Genomic DNA, 17,554 nt, shown 5'->3' on the forward strand with positions numbered 1-17,554 from the left:
GATTCGAACCCCATCCGTCGTGATGTTAACAAGTGCAATGTCACTCGGCTGGCACGGCCTAAGTACAATATTGTTAATAATAATAATAATAATAATAATAATAATAATAATAATAATAATAATAATAATAATAATAATAATAATAATAATAATAATGTCATTTGTTTTACGTCCCACTAAGTACTTTTACGGTTTCCGGAGACGCCGATGTGCTGGAATTCTTTCTCACAGGAGTTCTTTTATGTGCCAGTAAATCTACCGATACGGGACTGACGTATTTGAGCACCTTCAAATACCATCAGACTCGAGTAGGATCGAACCTGCCAACTTGGGCTCAAAAAGGCAGCGCCCTAACCGCCTGAGCCACTCAGTCCGGCAACTTTAGTATATCGGTAAATCACATACATTTTATTCCTTCCGTATTTAGACACGCAGAACTGTAAAACTGTTTATCAAAACTGAAATATATCGCTAAAATATTATACCGTTAGTTTGTTATAATTCTTTTGGGGAATCGAACTGCTAACATTGTTTTGGAAGTTCTTGATCCGTAAAAAACAATAGGTCCTCGTAGTAGGGAAAGGTGGGGGAATTCCGCCACCGCGGGCAATACCGCCAGCCAGTTACATTTGAATAACCGCGCGTCGAGCATGTGGGTGAATACGCGTGATCTCTAGCGGATGACTACCCAAACACTCCAAGGTATGTCAGTTTCCTGTAAGTAAACGTATTTCTACTTGGAGATTGAACATCTGATCTAAAATCATCCTTTATCATCTTATTTTGTGACATAAATTAAACTGAGGTAAGGGTAGTTTAAATTTGCGATCGTCAAATTACGGCTATATTTTATAGAAGTATGATCATTATTAAGTATTTTATAACAAACTTTTCTTTTGTTCATTTTGTTGGTTAGGCAGCATTTTGATCCAATATAGCCATGTGCTAACGGGGTAATGTCGCCACAGGTGGCAGTATTCCCCCATGCAACTTTTCAGTGGGCGCAATTATATTCCTTTATTTTCAGCTGCCTCGAAACAGACTGAGAAGAACAGAAAAACCTAACTGGACTGCGGAGGACTTGCCGAAAGCTATTAAAGCAGTGAATGTGGACTAGTCTGTTAAAATGGTGTCCAAGATGTTCAACAAACCAGAAAAAAACATTACGAGATAGGCTCAAAGACAGTAAATGAGAAAAAAACCTGCATTGGGGTGAAAACCTTTATTTTCTGAAGAACAAGAGAAAGAAATTCGTCATCACCTGTTGCTCGTATCACAGATATTTTATAGCTTCTCTATCGTAGAACTTCGTCGTCTGACATTCGATCTGGCAGAAGGAAATGGGATTGCTCATAATTTCAACCGGACAACATAGCTGGCTGGTCCAGATTGGGTTTATGGTTTTTAAAGAGAATTGCTTACTTCTGCACCTATGAAAGCCATATTTGAAGAAGCAAAAAGTAATATATGTATTCATATGTGATGAATATGGAAAAAACAATGAATTGTGGTATAAATGCACATACTGCTCTAAGTGGGCCCATGCAGAATGCAGTTGTCAAAATTTTCCTGAAAACTAGGTTTGTGTTTTGGGGTCACGTTTCCGGAGTATCCGACGGGCTTCATGGCACGGCCAAGGAGTACATTAAGGGCATGTGCTTTTTTCTCACTATTTATGAAGAGTGAGAGCTGGTAAGGAATGATGGGAAGGGAGAGTAGGACATACCCGTAAGAGGACGGAGTGGGTACGGGCCCACTCCAAATAAGCAAAAGAAGGGAGGATGTGAAAGGCGGGACGTGGGATGAGAGCGGCTCCAGTTTTCACGTGGACGGCCGCAATGGAATGGTGAGAAAAAAGCGCATTGTCATCTGATAGGGCCGGTCGTGTCGTCATCGGGAGGGTGGCCTTCTTCTCACCAGGGGTGATGACACGGCCGGAGAGTAGCAGTAGTTAGTATTTATTATTATTGTGAACATGTATTCGGGGCTGAACGCCTGTTATGTTCATTAATAAATAAACTAGTAAACGATGATTTTTGTTTGTGTAATTATATGTAGCGTCTATCGTGCCGGTAATTGTGCATTTGTCATCCAAGACTACCTGTATGTAGGCCTATCCATTAAATTTGCTAATGGCGCTATTACCGCAGTCGAATGGCGGAATTGCCCTCGTGCTATGGGCATTACAGCCACATTCACTGTTATACATTATGTATAACAACTGTGTATACTTAGTACTGCACAAACTATTATAATAAGGAACTACGTATATTCTGTATTGTGTTCTTTACTACAAGGTGGCGCACGATAGGTCACCCAATTGAATTTTGATCCTACAAGTATACTATTGGGGCAATAGCTTTCAAATTGTGCGCTCAACTTCGTGCAGTTCTTGGAAATTACTCCAGATGTCGTTACGACTTCATCGCTTTTGTTTTGAGTCCGCCATTTCAGTTTGCCGCGATGGCGGACAAAGAACGATAGACAGTCGCACAAAAGACGAACAGTGTTACATTGACACAGAGAAGGTTTCGTGCTCATTTCGGCACACGGTTGGCTCCCAGCCCACAGACAATACGCAGATTACATCACAAATTTGCAGGTACTGGATCTGTTTTGGAGTGTAAGCGGCCACATGCACGTACCGTACGTTCACCGCAAAACATTGAAGCAGTTCGAGTGGCTTTGACTCGTAGTCCGAGTAAATCAACAAGAAGAGCCAGTGCCGAGTTGGGAATTTCACGCCGATCTGTACAAAGAATTATTCAATCCGAGCTTCGCTTGTATCCATACAAGATGACTGTGACACATAAGCTTACTGCGAGAGGTAAGGAGCGGAGACTACATTTTGCAAGGTGGGCAATCGAGCAAGACCAAGAGGCAGTGCTACGCAACACATGGTTTTCGGACAAAGCTTATTTTTACGTGAACGGTGTTGTGAACAAACAGAACGTTCGATTTTGGGCACCGTGAACCTCCACGAATAATCCACACGAAAGACACCTACGGGGAGAAAGTGTGCGTGTGGGTCGCGATGTCAAGTCATGGAATCATCGGTCCGTTTTTCTTCGATGCTACAGTAACCGGTGAACGCTATTTAGACATGCTGCGAAACCAGTTCTTTCCTCAACTAATGGCCACAGGTCTTCCATTCGAGACACAATGGTTAATGCAGGATGGAGGACGCCCCCATACTGCCAACGTTGTGCTTTATTTTCTACACGAAAGACTTGGCCTTAGGGTATTGTCAAACAGATTTCCAGAACGTTATGAAGGAGAAGGAATATGGCCGCCTCACAGCCCGGATATTAACCCATGTGACTTCTTCCTTTGGGGGTTCCTTAAAGAGAAGGTGCACCACAGAAAACTCGAAAATGCAGTGCAACTTAGGGTCATCATTGTGGAGTTATGCCGCGCCATTCCAGAAGATTTGTGTCTGAGAGTCGTCACAAATGCACGTGTGCGATTTGAAGAAGTTGTAAAACAAAACGGCAGTCATATTGAACATGTGATTCATTAGTTTGTAACCGAGCTCGATAGCTGCAGTCGCTTAAGTGCGGCCAGTATCCAGCATTCGGGAGATAGTAGGTTCGAACCCCACTATCGGCAGCCCTGAAGATGGTTTTCCGTGGTTTCCCATTTTCACACCAGGCGAATGCTGGGGCTGTACCGTAATTAAGGCCACGGCCGCTTCCTTCCCACTCCTAGCCCTTTCCTGTCCCATCGTTGCCATAAGACCTATCTGTGTCGGTGCGACGTAAAGCAACTTGCACAAAAGAAAAGAAATAAAACCATTAGGTTGTATTTCCAAGCTGTATTCTTTACTTCTACATCAATAAATTGCAAATCTTGTCAACAACAAATGTGTTATTTATGAAACAAGTCAGGTGACTTATCGTGCGCCACTCTGTACATTAAACTATATTAACACCAAGTGCCATTATCCTTAAGGTGGCGCCATTCCCCCATCCTCCCCTACCTACAATGAACTTGGCGTACATAAATAGCCTATCATCTGATCCATTGCCTGACTTCTGAGAATCCTTGACTTTCTTCAGTTCTTTCCGAATACAATTTCATAGTGGATTATTGGTTTTACCACTGCTTCTTTTGTAGCTTCGGAAACAATTTTCGATAACTTCACTCGATTGTTCACAAACAACATTTTGTTTCGTTTTTAATTGTGTACTCTTTACTTGTTGCCTTTAATGCTTTCACGGCACGCACTTATAGACAAGCCCAAAAGCCTATACAATATCATGTCTACTCTTTACTTGTTATTTTCCATAAGCACGAATTAGAACAGCATAGCTGGATTCGTTTTGAAATGCTCGAGTCCGACATTATGTCCTTCAGAGTAAACAATGACATCAGTGCGCCTCTGGACCAATGGAAGATAAGACTGGATGTTTTCCATCCATCCGAAATAGTGTATCTGCAGTGATTCAGGAGAGAATAAAGTAACTGTAAGGTGCTAATTGCACCTTCAACAGATTTACTTCGAGCTAAGCCTAAGACGATACAGGGACGAAAATTCTGCCAAACACGGTTCGTCATACCTGTCATTTCGGATCTACGCAGGCAGGACGGACGTTGGCGGGTTTGATACCGGCTTGGTCCGATGGTATTTGAAGATGCTCAGATACGCCAGCTTCATGGCGGTTGATTTACCGGCATGTAAATGAACTCTGAGGGACAACTTTTTGGCACCACGGTGTCTCCGATAATCGTAAAGGTAATTAGTGGAAAGGAAAATCAATAACATAATTATTATGATGGCCCAAGAATGAAAGGAGAGGGCATGTAAGTCTCTTGGAAGACCCCAACTAGAGTATGGTTCCAGTGTATCGGACCCTCACCAGGATTACTTGATTCAAGAACTGGCAAAAATCCGAAGAAAAGCAACTCGATTTGTTCTGGGTGATTTGCGACAAAAGAGTAGCGTTACAAAAATGTTGCAAAGTTTGGGCTGGGACGACTTGGGAGAAAGGAGACGAGCTGCTCGACTAAGTGGTATGTTCCGAGCTGTCAGTGGAGAGATGGCGTGGAAAGACATTAATGGACGAATGAGTTTGAGTGGTGTCTTTAAAAGTAGGAAATATCGCAATATGAAGATAAAGTTGGAACTGGGGCAAATATTCGTTTATAGGAAGGGGAGTTAGGGATTGGAATAACTTACCAAGGGAGATGTTCAATAAATTTCCAATTTCTTTGCAATCATTTAAGAAAAGGCTAGCAAAACAACGGATAATCTGCCACCTGGGCGACCGCTCTAAATGCAGATCAGTATTGATTGATTGATTGATTAATTGATTGATTTAATTAAAATCCACCCTTCTCCCAGTGCACAATGCGTTACATTAGTGGAGACAAATGATGTCGATGTTTGGCCTCTTAAATGATGATGATGATGATGATGATGATGTAAACATCTTTTAAACTGTTGCCTTCATTTATATTAATAATAGGTGGAACAGATTGAGTAAGATAGGATGGTACATTGCGGTAAGGTGTCTCCTGTGATGTAATAATAATAGGCCCTAATAATAATAATAATAATTGTTACCGTGTTTTAGCGGTAGGTAGAGGTGAAAGAAGGTGCGGGTGTGAATGGATCTCAAGCTACGAAATTATAGTGCCCGTAAAGTAAATTTAAAATTTAATACGGTTATATTTTCTTTTCAAAATAAATAAGTAACAAGCATGGCAGGTACAGAATAGCAAGTCAAAATAAGGTAGTTACAATTTTTACAGAATTTGGGCTTCGCGCCCCGAGTTCACAATGCTTGGGCAATCAGCTCAGTTTTACCCCAAACACAAGTTTTAACAGAGGGGCAGAAAACCCCATTCATACCTAGGAGCCCTTGCTCCAAATTACACTGAAAAGCCTCCTCGAGGCATACAACATACAATTTTCAAAAGAGCCACTCGCTCTCAAATTTAAGCCTCTCACAGGCCACACCAAACTCCACCTTCAAGCTGTCCTCAACGGACATAAACACAGGGGTAAAATACCCAATCTACTGAGGTCTATTAAACGAAAAGAATGTTAATTAAATGACCTCTAAAATAACAATTTGAGAGGAGGCGAACTTGCACTCCTAATACACTAGATTAAGACCTACTTGGCGCTAGGCCGTTAATACAAGGGCTAATCCCATACTAAAGAGGTGACTTAAGAAGAGAACAATTTGTTTTACATTAACGAAGAATAGGTTGAGAAAAATAAGTTCACCTCAAGACAATGTGAGTGGGAGCTCGAGAGGGTTAGCACTCTCTATCCCAGAATGTAGCTTTCCCAGAGAATAGATGAAAAGAGTAGTTACATTTACATTTTAGGAAAAGGTTACATGGTGGAACGCTTCGCACCCGCCCCGAGAGTTAAACTGCTGAGCTAGCAAAGAAAGAATATATTAATCGGCCATTACCTTATTGATGACCGCTGCCGGAGAAAGAGGCGCTTCCCGCCTCCTGCTATGTACTTAATACACTGAAAGATGGAACAGAAGTGGCCCGGAGACCCAAAAATCAGCAGTTTATATCCTCTCGCGGAAGGTTCTAGGTGTTAGGGGAAAGAAAACACCCTCCCACAAACCTTTTATTGGCTAGGGTATAGAAACATATTCAAGTTGGGGAAGATACCAATGATTGGTCAGAAATTAATAACAGAAATTCGGGATTGGTCAAAAGCAAAACAAGGGGAAAGAGAGGGGTATACAGCCAACTTAAACAATAACAGAAAGAAATTTAACAAAGAACAAACTTTTGAAATAAAATTTTCTCCAAAGAACAGTTATTTTTCTTCCCACTAGGGTGCACTATTGTAGTTTTTCAGTGGTGTCCTCTAGAAGAGAAGGTTCACACCTCTTACTTCAAGCAAAACAAAAGTACGTCGAAAATGACACAGTTCACAAACTCAAAAATTTCCAGGTGGTGACATCTTCTGAGAAACTAGAAAATTAATAGGGTAAATAAAGTTCAGACTTCCTCCAGCAGAGGAGTTTCCACAGGCGCACATTTTAAATTAGCGGAGTGGAGGTGTACCGCCCGGTACAGACCTCCCCCCCCCCCAAAAGTTCCTCGAGGGATGACACATGAAGTCAGTTTGAAACAAGTTCCAAGTTATGATGTGAATATGAAGATAGATTGCAGAAGCATTTATGAGATTTTCTTAATTTGGTTTGTTTCAGTTTCAAAATTTTGTTGTTGCAAGTGAAGTAAAGTCTTTCTGTTTGTAGTAGTTGAATTCTGAGGAAAAACTTTTAATACTTAAAAGTGAAGAAAAAATTTTGCAATGTCCACCAAATATTGCTGTTGAATTCCCATGAAACGGTATTAAGGTTGAACAGGAATGTCTATGTAGTTGATGTAGGCTAAGTTGGATGGCCAGACCGGCCGTTACAGCTTGCGTCCAAAGGAAGCCGCTCGGACCCCTCAAGTACCCTGAGATACCGCTCGCCCGCACTATGAGGGGAGCAGTGGTGTTGAAACACGCCGCGCCCGCGGTGAAGGAATACAGGCTGCGGGCAAGTAGCAGGACGTGCGCCGCACATCAGCCTAGGCCGGGAGGAGAGCTCCGGCTCGCCGTGCACATGTCGTCATCGCTGGGGCCGAGGGGGCCCGTCCTCGAACCCAGCCGCGGCACAGCGCCGCGCGGCTGCGGGGGCATTGAAACATTAAAGCTAGGCGGCAGAATTGTGTTGGACCATCATTTTTCTTTTGAGGGCACAGGCATGTAGAGAGATTGAGGGGCCAGCGGCGTGCAGATATCCATGGCATTTCATCTAAGCCAGCCACTGTGTGTAGTGGAGCAGGAGACGGGAGCGTGGTAATGGCCGTGACAAGGACAGGATGGCAGTTTAACAATCGGGGGAGGTTTACAAGAAATGCTTACATATAAAATAAAATAGAAGGAGCAGAATGCCTTAAGAGTGGAACTCAAAAAAAAAAAAATATAACCATCGTATTCCTATCAAATTATATGAAGCAAGTTGAAACAAATTTACACCGGTTTCACCTGGGACAGGTGAACCCTAGATATCCTCTCGGTGGCTGAATTGCTTACTAACAATGTAACTGGAGTAAGAAAATCGAGAATGATGCATGGCCCATGAAATCTGGGGGCAAGCTTGCCCGCGGGAACAAAATTCTTGACCATAACCTGGTCACCTACCTTCAAAGTGGTGGGTCTCCGTCCACGATCATACTTTTCTCTAACCTTTTCATGAGATACCTTAAGATTGGCTTTAGCCTTCTTCCAAAGATCTTTAATATTATCCGGATCTATTGTCTCGGGTAGAATGTCACTCAGAGACCAAAGGTTAGAGAGCGGAGTGTTGGGAACAAACTTGAACATCAAGGAAGCTGGAGTGAACTTATGAGATTCGTGAACCGCCGAATTCAAAGCAAAAGCTAACCAATGCAGGGACGTGTCCCACCTGGAATGATCTTCATGATGATAGGCAATAAGTGCGGACCTGAGATTACGATTAACCCGTTCAGCCAGAGATGGTTGAGGGTAATAAGCAGAAGTAGTTACATGAGAGATGGATAAGTCAAAACAGAATTTACGAAATAAGTTAGATGTAAAAGCCTTCGCATTATCAGATACAATATATTGGCACGGACCAAAAGAAGCAAAAATAGAATTTAAGCAAGTAATGGTGGACTGAGCGGTAGCCAGCTTAGTCGGAAATAACCAAGAAAATCTGGTAAAACCATCTACACACACAAAGATGAACTTGTTGGCATTACCCTTTGACTGGGGGAAGGGTCCTACATAATCAATATACAGGCGTTCCATGGGGCGCGACGCTTGCTGAGAAGACAAGAGGCCTACCTTGGTGGACATGGTCGGTTTACTAAGCAAACAGGATTTACAAGCCTTTACTAGTTCACGGATTTCACCGTCCATACCTTTCCAGATGAACATATCACGAATTTTTTCACGAGTTTTAAAGATACCAAGATGCCCTCCTAATGGGGTCTCATGATAATACTTGAAGATCATAGGTACAAGAACAGCTGGAACAACAACTTTCATCATCTTATCATGCCTCGAAGGGCAACATAGAACCCCATTCCTCAGAACATAAGGGACAACATGTTCCCCAGAAGAAAGGGTTTCCATTATCGGAGCCAGCGTCGGATCTTCACGTTGGTATTTCTCGATATCCCTAAAAAGCATGGGAGCATCTGTTAGGATGGCATTAACCTCAGATAGTATGGACTCGGAAGGTGATGAACTGTCGACCGGTTCGTGGGTCTCGACGTCGTTAGAAAACATACGGCTGAGTCCATCAGCAACAACATTTTCGATACCTCTGATATGTCTAACATCAAATTGGAAGGCAGAAATACGGATGGCCCAACGGGCTATACGACCAGTACGACGCGGTCTACCTAAGACCCAGCTTAAGGCTTGATTATCTGTCTCCAGGTCGAATTTGACGTGTTCCAGATAGAGACGGAACTTTTCTAAGGCGAATAAGACTGCCAAACCTTCAAGCTCATATATGGAGTACTTTGCTTCTTGAGCCGAGAGAGTCCTAGATGCATAGGCGATGGGGCGCCTCCCTAGTTCAGTCTCTTGGAGAAGGACTGCAGCTACCGCCGACGACGATGCGTCGGTTTGGACAATGAATTTCTTCGAGAAATCAGGCATAGCAAGTACAGGGGCATTACAAAGTGCTAATTTAAGGTCTTCAAAAGCGGCTTGTTGAGAAGGTCCCCACTCGAATTTGATGCCTTTCCTACGAAGAAGGTTTAAGGGCGCCGCTCTATTAGCGAAGTTAGGAATAAACTTCCTGAAGAAATTCACCATACCAATGAACCTGGCGATACCTTTAATGTCCTTGGGAGGTTTAAAATCACGGATGGCCTGTGTTCTAGAATGATCGACTGCTACACCATCGGGTGACACAATATGCCCTAGGAATGACATAGAGGGCTTAGCAAAGGCAACCTTGGACAACTTAACAGTTAACCCAGCCTTACGAAGGCGATCGAGAACTTCTCGCAGATGATCTAGATGTTCTTCAAAAGTCTCTGAAAATACGACGACATCATCTAAGTAGTGATATAAGTACTCGAATTTGATGTCGGAGAAGACCCTATCTAGTAGCCTAGTGAGCACAGCTGCCCCCGTGGGGAGCCCGAAAGGTACGCGGTTGTATTCATATAAATTCCAGTCCGTGGCAAACGCTGTAAGGTGTTTAGACTCTTCGGCAAGGGGAATTTGATTATAGGCCTGATTCAAGTCCAAGATGGTGAAGAACTTGGCCTTACGAAACCATGAAAAACAAGAATGTAGGTCAGGAAGGGGCACAGATTGCAACACCACCTTCCGATTGAGAGCCCTGTAATCAATGACAGGCCTGAAGCCTCCTTGGGGTTTCGGGACTAGAAAAATAGGCGATGAATACGCCGACTTAGAGGGCCTAATAATACCATCCTTCAACATCTGATCGATAATTTCTTTCAGAGCCTTCATTTTCGGTGGAGATAGCCTATAAGGTGGAAAACGAACAGGAATCGAATCCGTGACCTCAATTTTGTATTCAATAAGGTCAGTAACACCAAGAGTATCAGAGAACACCTCGGGAAACGACAGACACAGTTTGCGAATACTATCAGCCTGCTCCTCAGGTAGATGTCTAAGGTCTAACAACATCTCATCCTGGGTAGGCGAAATAGAAGAACATGACACAGAATTACACTTTAATAGTGGGATTTTACAATTAGAAGCAAATTTGAATGTGCACGACCTAGACTGGAGATCGAGCACAAGACCAGTGTGAGAAATAAAGTCCGCTCCCAATATAATGGGGCAAGACAATTGCTTAGCCACAAACAATTTAACTTTCCATGTAAACTTAAAAATACGAATTTTGACCAGTAAGGAACCTAGAATTTCTAATGGAGATGAATTAGCCGATACGTATTGAACAGGAGAAGAGACATAGTCAGGAAGTTTACAAACCGTTTTCAATTTAGAATACCATTCAGCCGAAATAATCGAACAAACACTGCCTGAATCTAAGAGAGCTGTTATAGGCTCGTTATTTAACTCAATCTTAAGAAAAGGAACAGGTGCGGGGGTATCCGCCGCAATCCTAAGACATTCTTTAGGGCATTCAAAAGATGATTTTGAAGGCTGATCGTTCTCTGCATTTACAACCTGTTTACTAGGGGCTGAGTCTCGGGAAGATGGATTAGTCGACTCAGCCGAAGCCACTAGTCACTTTTTAGTATTGGCATAGGTGGAATTTGCACCAGAAGTTGAGCAGGAGGGGGTGCTATTTGAGTTTGGGCAATTCTTGGCGATATGTGAGAAGGCCCCACACTTAAAACAGCCTTGTGATGACCCGGCTCCCTTCCTTGTCCCACTTGACTTGATCAGTGGACACTTGTTGCGCAGATGGTCAGGCGACCCGCAAGCATAACATTTACGGGGATTGACTGGTCGGCGAGGTGGAGGCCGAGTATTACTAAAGGAAGGCGGGGGTTCTTTCGCGACACGCAAGGAATCGGCGTATCTAACTCCTTCCGCTGAGACGGCCAACGCTTCAAGTTCAGAGAAAGTTTGCGGGCACGCCGCGAAACACAAATATGACCTGTAGGGTGGTGAAATCCCTTCCACAATAGCTTGTACAATCTGATCCTCAGGGAAATGAAGAGCAAACACCCTAGTATAAAACTTCATGTCCTGTATGAAATCAGCCAAGTTTTCATCCAAGCGTTGTACACGGTAATAGTACTTCTGAATAAGGGAGGACCTGGCCCTAGCCGGGATGAAGTTAGCTAGCAAATGGGCATGGAAATCCTCAATAGATGATTGCTCGGCAATGGCTCTTACGATTTTATCTGAGAGAATACCAATAGCATACGGATAGATAATTTGCAAAATTTGACATGGAGAAAGAGAAAACACAAGGGCATGATCCTGAAATTCAACTAGAAATCTTAAAAAAGAAATTACATCACTGGTGGTATTAACGGAAAACTTAGAGATACCTCTGAGCAACATTGCCAATGGATGAGGCAAGCTGCTAAACCCGGGTGACATAGTAGGTAAGGGTTTCAATGGCAAGGAAGTTAATTCAGAACGGATGTTACTCAAAGATGCACGACGTTCAGATTCGTTGTCCAATGGGGCAGGGATAGTTTGAGCAGCAACGGTTATCCTATTAACTTCTCCCTTGGGAGGCGCTTCCTCACTACCTGCATTCACTATGGTGGGTTGATCAGATTTGGGAGGAACTTCCCCAGTTAACAATTGAGTGACCTAACTAGATAATTCGGAAATATTTTCCAGGAGCGTACTAGCTTCCTTCCTCTGAACGTCATTCAGTTTTAGAGACAACAGATCGTTAACCCTATTCGAAAAATGATATAGCCTGCCTTGCACACGCTTAATTTGATTAGGAGACGGATCATTTTCATCAAAAAAACTAACTACAGAAGCTAGCCCAGTAATATTCTCGACGATCGTGGAAAGAGAGTCATCAATTTCTTTCTCTCCCAAATTGGGGATGGAAATGGGCAAATCAAGGGACTCTCTAAGCTTGTTAGTGTCTACTGCAACCGTGCCTCCAGATTGCACATTTCTGATAGTTAATTCATAGATCAACTCCTCCTTGCGCAAATAGTTAAGATGGAGAACATCGCGAGGGCCGGGCATGGTGACAGAACAATTTTGAAAAACTCAAAAAATTCCAGCAACTGGGAAAATAGTTAGAGTTCGGAACAAAACAATGTTTAGCCGTCAAAAGGGGCTAAAATGAGACCCATTCAACCACGCTCTGCTACCACTTGTTACCGTGTTTTAGCGGTAGGTAGAGGTGAAAGAAGGTGCGGGTGTGAATGGATCTCAAGCTACGAAATTATAGTGCCCGTAAATTTAAATTTTTTTTTTTTTTTTGCTAGTTGTTTTACGTCGCACCGACACAGATAGGTCTTACGGCGACGATGGTACAGGAAAGGGCGAGGAGTGGGAAGGAAGCGGCCGTGGCCTTAATTAAGGTACAGCCCCAGCATTTGCCTGGTGTGAAAATGGGAAACCACGGAAAACCATTTTCAGGGCTGCCGACAGTGGGGTTCGAACCTACTATCTCCCGAATACTGGATACTGGCCGCACTTAAGTGACTGCAAAATTTAAAATTTAATACGGTTATATTTTCTTTTCAAAATAAATAAGTAACAAGCATGGCAGGTACAGAATAGCAAGTCAAAAATAAGGTAGTTACAATTTTTACAGAATTTGGGCTTCGCGCCCCGAGTTCACAATGCTTGGGCAATCAGCTCAGTTTTACCCCAAACACAAGTTTTAACAGAGGGGCAGAAAACCCCATTCATACCTAGGAGCCCTTGCTCCAAATTACACTGAAAAGCCTCCTCGAGGCATACAACATACAATTTTCAAAAGAGCCACTCGCTCTCAAATTTAAGCCTCTCCCAGGCCACACCAAACTCCACCTTCAAGCTGTCCTCAACGGACATAAACACAGGGGTAAAATACCCAATCTACTGAGGTCTATTAAACGAAAAGAATGTTAATTAAATGACCTCTAAAATAACAATTTGAGAGGAGGCGAACTTGCACTCCTAATACACTAGATTAAGACCTACTTGGCGCTAGGCCGTTAATACAAGGGCTAATCCCATACTAAAGAGGTGACTTAAGAAGAGAACAATTTGTTTTACATTAACGAAGAATAGGTTGAGAAAAATAAGTTCACCTCAAGACAATGTGAGTGGGAGCTCGAGAGGGTTAGCACTCTCTATCCCAGAATGTAGCTTTCCCAGAGAATAGATGAAAAGAGTAGTTACATTTACATTTTAGGAAAAGGTTACATGGTGGAATGCTTCGCACCCGCCCCGAGAGTTAAACTGCTGAGCTAGCAAAGAAAGAATATATTAATCGGCCATTACCTTATTGATGACCGCTGCCGGAGAAAGAGGCGCTTCCCGCCTCCTGCTATGTACTTAATACACTGAAAGATGGAACAGAAGTGGCCCGGAGACCCAAAAATCAGCAGTTTATATCCTCTCGCGGAAGGTTCTAGGTGTTAGGGGAAAGAAAACACCCTCCCACAAACCTTTTATTGGCTAGGGTATAGAAACATATTCAAGTTGGGGGAAGATACCAATGATTGGTCAGAAATTAATAACAGAAATTCGGGATTGGTCAAAAGCAAAACAAGGGGAAAGAGAGGGGTATACAGCCAACTTAAACAATAACAGAAAGAAATTTAACAAAGAACAAACTTTTGAAATAAAATTTTCTCCAAAGAACAGTTATTTTTCTTCCCACTAGGGTGCACTATTGTAGTTTTTCAGTGGTGTCCTCTAGAAGAGAAGGTTCACACCTCTTACTTCAAGCAAAACAAAAGTACGTCGAAAATGACACAGTTCACAAACTCAAAAATTTCCAGGTGGTGACATCTTCTGAGAAACTAGAAAATTAATAGGGTAAATAAAGTTCAGACTTCCTCCAGCAGAGGAGTTTCCACAGGCGCACATTTTAAATTAGCGGAGTGGAGGTGTACCGCCCGGTACAATAATAATAATAATAATAATAATAATAATAATAATAATAATAATAATAATAATAATAATAATAATAATAATAATAATAATAATAATAATAATAACCTTACCAACTTGCAAAGGCTTGTGTGTCACAGTGATGTAGGTAGTAGAACGGTAAGTGCAATCATATCGGATGGTAATCTCTTTGCAGACCAGACCAACGAATGATTAACTGAAAGAAGGCAGCAGCCCTTCAGATATTGTAAAGTTAGCAATCTGGATAATTGTTAGAAGAAGTCTTGTAATATTAACTACCTGATACTATAGAACGATTGGAAGTAATGGGAAACTACAGTCAAGCCCTGCTTAAGGTCCAAGTGACCCGAGCGGCCGCCCTGTGCACCGCGTATGTAGGGGCGCAAAGGCAAAGAACGTTACGATTCGGAGATTTAAAACAAATTTACTGCGTCCTTACAGCGTGTACGCAATAACCAACTAAAGATGTCTTAAGTAATTATACTAAAACAAGGGATCACCACAATGCCAAATTTATTACACTTAGTCATTTGTAGCATTTTCATCGAACCCATTTTCTCTTCCTCAGTTTGGTGTTGGCCTTGATACTATTGATTCAATTAAATAACTTAAAAAGAAACTGATAATTTGGCCTGTACTCCATACTACTGATCCCTCCAAGCCCAAAATAAGCCTGAGATAACCTAACCAAAATATACACTATTGTAATAATGTACTGGTAACACAATTTTTAAAGAAATAAACTGCAGATTATGCTCCACAAAGATAACAAATCAGCTACATTCATACAAGGCTATAATAGCCCGGATGAAAGTTTTGCCTTGAACCTTGAGATCTGATATATATATATATATATATATATATTGCTAGTTGTTTTACGTCGCACCGACACAGATAGGTCTTACGGCGACGAAATCTGATAATTTAAATTAAGACGGAAATCTAATAGTGACGGAAGACTCGGTGTATTGCATTGCATAGTATTGATTCATCAGTCTGAGGGCGTGTTCCATCCATAGCCGTGGGAGAGAATCTCAAAAAGACCGAGGAAATTTTCGGAGCCCGACGATCTAGACTGGCCTGTTCCTTCCCTCTACGTTGTACAGTGTTAGTAAACGATAGTGTGCACTAACTAGAACGAAGCATATACGTCAATTTTTCTTCACATTCTCTGTGTATCTTAAGTTATGCTGATAGCCTGATCAGGGGCAGCCTGGATGAGGCAGTAAAGGCATGCTCGGTTCACCCGAAGGTGGCTTCGATTCCCCGTCAGAAAGTCAAATATTTCAGAAACGAGATTTCTACTTCTGGAAGTGCACAGGGCCCTGAGGTTCACTCAGCCTACACCAAAATTGAGTATCAGGTTAATTCTTAGGGGCAAAGGCAGCCGGGCGTAGAGCTAACCACTCTACGCCACAAAGTGCTGAGGTTACGCATAGTGGAAGCATTTACCTTGCACCTCTCCCAGGGCCTTCATGGCCTGTACGGAGATGACTTTGGTCTTTGGTTTGCTTTGCTATTTAATTGCAATCAGGTTATAAAAAAGCATAGTAATCTCCGTACAGGCCATGAAGGCCCTTGGAGGCGTGGAAGGTAAAGGCTTCCACCATCTGTAACCTCGGCACTTGATGGAGTAGAGATGGTTAGCTCTACGCCCGGCCGCCTTTGCCCCTAGGAACTAACCTGGTACTCATTTTTGGTGTAGGCTGAGTGAACCTCCGGGCCATGTGCACCGTCGGAAGTGAAAATCTCGTTTCTTAAATTTTTCGACTTCCTGACGGGGATTCGAACCCACGTCCTTCTGGGCGAACCGAGCACGCCTTTATGGCCTTGGCCAGGCAGCACCTGATTGCAATTAAATACTATGTTGAAAACTTGTATTTCATTAAAACGGATTTTGGACGTCTTTGGGCCATGAATAACATTGCAAGAGTGGAGGACCTTACCTTCCATTTTGAAGATAAAAGCTTCCACTATTTGTTAAACTCGGCATTAGGCGGAATAGGATAGAGTGGTAAGCTCTCTGCCTGGTAGACTTTACTCCCAGGAATTAATCTGGAAATCAATTCTAGTGTAAGCTAAGCTATCCCCAAGGCCACCTGCCTATCCAGACATAAAAATCTAGTTTCTAAATTTTTCAGTTTTCTGTCGAGGAATCGCATCCACATCCTACCGGCGGAACCTAGCACACCTTTACATCTCGGCTATGCAGACCTCAAAGTGCAGGGAACACGATATACAGAGTTGTGGGGAGCCCTAAGGAGATTGGAAATAGAGCAGTAACATTTTGTGGTATTGTGGTCATCACTTAAGTACTCATCATCATCATCATCATCATCATCTGTTTATCCTCCAGGTTCGGTTTTTCCCTCGGACTCAGCGAGGGATACCACCTCTACCGCCTCAAGGGCAGTGTCCTAGAGCTTCCGACTCTTGGTCGGGGGATACAACTGGGGAGAATGACCAGTACCTCGCCCAGGCGGCCTCACCTGCTATGCTGAACAGGGGCCTTGCGGGGGATGGGGAAGATTGGAAGGAATAGACAAGGAAGAGGGAAGGAAGAGGCCGTGGCCTTAAGTTAGGTACCATCCCGGCATTTGCCTGGAGGAGAAGTGGGAAACCACGGAAAACCACTTTGAGGATGTCTGAGGTGGGAATCGAACCCACCTCTACTCAGTTGACCCCGTTCCAGCCCTCGTACCACTTTTCAAATTTTGTGGCAGAGCCGGGAATCGAACCCGGACCTCCGGGGGTGGCAGCTAATCACGCTAACCACTACACCACAGAGGCGGACACTCAAGTACTCATACGAAAGTAAAATGTATATGACAGCATGTGATATTGTGGTTCGTGTAGTAGCGTACTGTAACGCACATAACTGTGAGTGTTCCAAACATTGTAATACGGTACTAACACAGTATTTCCTGGAAGAAGTATGGAGAACTGGGAGAATAATTAATTCACACTCAGGTTAGGTATGGTCAG

Source organism: Anabrus simplex, chromosome 2, assembly GCF_040414725.1.
Source record: "Anabrus simplex isolate iqAnaSimp1 chromosome 2, ASM4041472v1, whole genome shotgun sequence".
Classification (NCBI taxonomy): Eukaryota; Metazoa; Arthropoda; class Insecta; order Orthoptera; family Tettigoniidae; genus Anabrus; species Anabrus simplex.